This window comes from Crocodylus porosus, unplaced genomic scaffold, assembly GCF_001723895.1.
Source record: "Crocodylus porosus isolate Cpor-Errol unplaced genomic scaffold, CroPor_comp1, whole genome shotgun sequence".
NCBI classification, from domain to species: domain Eukaryota; kingdom Metazoa; phylum Chordata; order Crocodylia; family Crocodylidae; genus Crocodylus; species Crocodylus porosus.
In genome coordinates this window covers 71,079,440-71,084,551 of record NW_017728949.1, presented here as the reverse complement: position 1 = coordinate 71,084,551, position 5,112 = coordinate 71,079,440, and the positions used below count along the sequence as shown (strand labels likewise).

Here is a 5,112-nt window from a genome sequence, read left to right as displayed (position 1 = left end):
TTCTCAGGGTCTGTCTCCTGGTGGCCCTGGCCACCTGTTAAGGGCCAACTGCCCATCTTCTCACCTGCCATGCCTAGTTATTAATTAATTGTTGTTTATTAAGGAGGAGGCTGCTCATTGTATGCCCCAATGCCAGGGGGTGCTATCTGCAGCTCTGTTCCTCCCCTACACCTCAGCCCAAGCCTCGCAGATGGTATTTGTAAATTCCTCTTTCTGTTGGGGTCTCAGCCACTGTGGGCCTACCCCTTTTCTCTCGAGCTAGGCCTGTCAGTCAAAAAACCCCCACTAATCAGGGTTTGACTCCCAGGCTCTAGCTCTCTCAAAAAAAAAAAACCAAACACCTCACTCAGGCTCCTGCCCCTCTGTAGCACTGGGGTCTGCTCACCCCCAAATATTGCACCCTCTCTGCTGCTGAGGTCTGCTCACTCCTGAATACTGCACCCTCTCTGGCACTGGGTCCCCACACTGCAGTGGGCCCCCAATGAGGCCTCCTCCTTCCCCAAATAGTCTCACCTAAACCATCGTTTCAACACAAAACATAGGCTTCTAAGGTCATATAATGGAAAAATGATAATACAGAAACAAGAGAGGCAACATGCCTGCTTACTTTAGATGATCATGAGGATGGCTTAGGGCATGGCGTGGTCTTCCAACAGAGACTGCAGCCAAAACACTGTGGTCATTGGGAGTCTGCCTCCCTGCTGCCCCTCTGGCCTTCTCCACTTGCCATTTGTAGGGTCCTGGCCTTCCTCTTCCTGTCACATGACCAGCTGGCAGGGCTTGAGCCTTAACCCCTATATGACCAGCTGGCCATGACTGCAAGGTTCTGGACTTAAACAGACCACTCTGTCTCTTAGTAACAGGGTTAGGGTTCCCTGTTACAGTAGTGTATATAGAGGTGATTGCATGATAGCTCAAAATAAAGTCTTACTCTTGTATATTGTGTGGGGCAGGGAGTGCTGCTGAGGGAGGGTGTGCACGTGTGTGTGTGGGGCTGCCTATGCACTAGGTCCCAGGAACCAGTTGGGGGTGGAGGGATTGTCTCCAGCAGCAGCTTCTTCTCCTGCCCCTGCTGCACCACTCTGGACACCAGAGAAGTAGTGGAAGCCTTGGGGACATGTGCCAGGCACAATATGACCAGTCAGGCAGGGTCAAGCCACAGTGAGATGGCTCCTGCTCCAGTGCACAGGGCTCCAGCCTCAGCCACCCTCCACCCACTTGGTTGGCCACAGGTGCGGGGAGCTGGCTGGTCACAGGTGTCTCATGGAGTTGGGTGGGTAGAATGGGTTGAATGTGGCTGGGAGCTAGAGCTGAAGCCCTGCACTTTGGGGCAAGAGCCACCTGGCTACAGCTTTCTCACTCTGCCTGGCTGGGTATGCAGTACCTAGCATACACCCCCATGTCTGCTGCCTGGAGCAGCACAGCAGGGGCAGGAGAAGGAGCTGCTGCTGGAGGTGGGGGAGCCAAGAGGAATCTGGCCAGCTGTAGTAGGAGCAGCCCTGCCGGGAAGCTGTACACACTGGCCAGGGCTAGGGTGCTGCCACTGGCAGGTGGGGGTGGGAGCATGATACAGGCTGTCCCAGGTGGGATTGGATGGAGCTCTAGGCCATGCAGAGTGCTGTGGGGGCAGCTGCAGGCCAGATGCCATCAATTGGTGGATTCGATTTGGCCCATAGGCTGTATTTTGCCCACTTTGGCTTAAAGTAAGCCATGTGAATGTAGACTGGGTGCAGCAAACTATCATATCCCCCCCCGAGCTTGCACTTTTTGCTGTAGTTTAGAGTCATCATTTAGATTCTTTGCTATCCATTTTTTCTCACCGATATGTAATTTTTCCTGCTTCTCTCATTTGGGGTATAGATAGATCTTTTTGGTGTGAAAACACATGCAAAGTTGATTTAAAATAAGTTGATTTAATTTAAGCCACGCTGGAGCATGCACATGTAAAGCTCCTTGATATGGTGACAGCCACCTTGCAAGCTAAATTGACTTAACTAATGTGCCTCAAGATAGTATACCTTGGTGGTATATTATCTTGAACTGCATTTAAATTGACTCTGCTCCACAGACCTGTATATGCTCTGACAGTTGAGTTGACTTCAAAAAGTTAAGTGGACTTAACTGTGAGAGTTAGTATGTGTGTCCTCACCCATTTTATCAAAATCAGGAGATATTGTTATAAACTGTTACAACCCAGCTATGTCGTCATGCTTCTGTAACAATGCAGTGGTAGCAGACTGCTCCAGTTTGAACTTGTCTTCATTCAGGCTTGACATGAGAGGTATTTAGCTAGTTTGTATCTTACAACATACAGGGTCATGCAAACCTAATAGTTAAGTTTGCTCCCCCATCTTTTTAGAACAGCTAAAAGGTATGGCTATCAGTGATAGGATAATATATCTTTATTAACAAATAACATAATGATGAGAAATGATATGCTCTGCAGAGTGTCCTCTTCATTTCTACATTTTCTAGGAATCAAATATCAGAGATAAAAGTAGCAAAGCTGTAGATGGCAGAGGTGTAGAGGGAAAAATGTGTGGAATGAGCTGTTCAGAGATGGCAACTGCATATAATGATTAATTACTGAAAGGGTGTTTGCCAAGTAGAAGGTGAGATTATGAAGCTAGTCAGGTTTTTTAAAGAACCAGCATCAAAAAATATATGGACATATTTCACAGTTCAATTAAAAACAAGCCTCAAGAAACTTACCAAGTAATTTCAAGTATATCAGTGGGGGTCAGAATAGTTGGAGAAAAATAGGGAGGAGAAAGAGAAAAGAAAGGGAGCAGCACATCGAAGAGTTTATCACAATTAAGATTACTTATTTGGATCGTTTGCAGTTTGTAAAGGATACTTTGTAGACAACCCTAGGAAAAAACATTAGTTAGTTAACAGTATAAGATTTGTGTTAGTTAATAGTTTGTGGTGAGTTATGCTAGTTAATAGTATAACATTTGTGGGAGATGTGGGCCAGTCATGAATTGAATATAACTCCATTTGCAGGATGAAAAGCACTTTGGCCAACATGAAAGGCTTATCAAAAACAAGAATCTTGATAAAATGTCTTAGGTACCACTACCATCTTATAATGATGAAAAAAGATTAATACCAGGCCCTTTGTGGCTCCCCCCACTGTCTGCCTTTGGCATGCCAAGTTGAGGTGTGGGTCAAGGTTGGTCATTTTTGCCACTCTGGCCAAAAATGTTGCTGACCCATGGTTTAAATTATAATAACGTCTTTATCCCAGTATAAAAAATAATAGTTATTATTAGGATTTATTATGCTGCTGGAGACGCAACATGTTGGAGACACAATTATGCTGCTGGAGACAAAAGATACGCCCCTGTGGAAAAAAGATATCTGGTCTGGAGAAAACAGAAGTTACAAAGCAATGCTTATCAAAATAGTAAATGTATTCCTCATAAAATGAAACTGCTTCATTTAGAGAAAACCTAATTATCACGTTCCAGATTTGTATGTAAAAAAGGTAATGGCTTTGGCTTGAGTAAGGAATTGTTTAAAGAAGCACACAACAGTCTTCAGAAAAGTACAGGGAATAAAACATATATGTATAGTATGCATATTGCATGCTCAGCATATGTGATGGACATTACTACTTGTGAGTGTTATGAAGACCACGGAACTGTAAAATGGAAAAACTGGAATAGAACTCTTATATGACAGTTCATGAAAAAGAATAGCTCTCTATGACCCAAACAGAAAAAAAACTATCAAGTTATGCAGAATTTTACCCAAGGTACTACAGATTGCTATCTGACAACACTCTGAAACCTGTGTGAATTTGGAGTAATTCCACCAAAGTTGATTTACATCACTGTAAATGATCTTTTAAGAAAAAACAGGTCATTCTTGCATAGTTTTCACATATTACAAGATTTCCTGTAACTGAAAAAAAGTAAGAATGTGTATGATCATTGTCGATTTTCAGTGAAACTGGTTACAAATAATCCAGTTTTCAAAATGCGGTATTTCAAAGCTCTCCTGGAAATGCTTGGTTTGCAGCTGCCCTTAAATAATGCAAATGGGCGAGATGAAAGAGCTTGCGGGAATAATTCATTTTGTTCTACAAGGCCTTTGGTACAAATCCCACTTCATCACCCAGGAGCTAGACTAGCCATTCTGTACTGGCTCATGTCTTCTTTATTTCATTTCTAAAGTGTATTAAATTTAATCAAATAAGACACATTTGTGGGAGAGGAATAAAGATATGTAAATGAGGAGTTAGTAAAGAATAGATATTGTACTGTAAATTTACACCTTAATTTTAGTTTGGTTTCCCCAGGTAGATGAACTCTACATTTAACCCTAATTGGTTAATGTCATATTATGCAAAAATATTCCTGTAATGGTTAAAGGAGAAAATGTTTCACCAAGGTCCTGCTACTTATTGAACAAAGCATTTTAAGAAGAAATGTTAAAATGTTTTTGTAATATTCCTTAAAAGAATAGAGATAATTTGTCAGAGAAATACATATCCCTAAGAGGTTAACAGTGTGGATCCATAATCTGCAATAACAACTGAGCCTGTCATTCTGCTATTTACAGCCATCACATATGAATACAAGAAGCCAGAAGCTGTTCTTAATTCTATAGCATCTGTTCCTACTGTGGAAATGTTCAATAGATAGATTATGATAAAACTTGACCAAAATAGAAATGAATACCTTATATAGGCAAAGAAAAGAAAATGAGTAGAATATTTTCAATATCTCTATCTATTTTTCATATATTCAAGAATACAGAGGCAATCTACTGATTGATGTATTAGGTACCCCAAAAACCCTGTTTATATTTATTAAACTTAGTATTGTATAATATATTGTAACATAATTGATTTGGAAATAAAATAGTTAAGTGTATTCATTAGGCTAAATGCTGATTGAATTTTTCATAGTTTCATAGTTTCTAGGGTCGGAAGGGACCTGAGTAGGTCATCTAGTCCGACCCCCTGCCATGGCAGGAAAGATTAGTGGGGTCAAACGACCCCAGCAAGGTGTACATCTAGCCTCCTCTTAAAGACCCCCAGGGTAGGAGCCAGCACCACTTCTCTTGGAAGTTGGTTCCAGATCCTAGCCGCCCTGACCGTGA

The 5,112-nt window shown here is 42.0% G+C and overlaps 1 protein-coding gene across 1 annotated transcript in view; it reads left to right on the top strand.

Moving 5' to 3' along the window:
* The window catches only part of LRP1B (LDL receptor related protein 1B), a 1,585,724-nt gene that overhangs the window by 1,454,305 nt on the left and 126,307 nt on the right, over nucleotides 1–5,112 (top strand). The gene's annotated exons all lie outside the window — the stretch shown is intronic.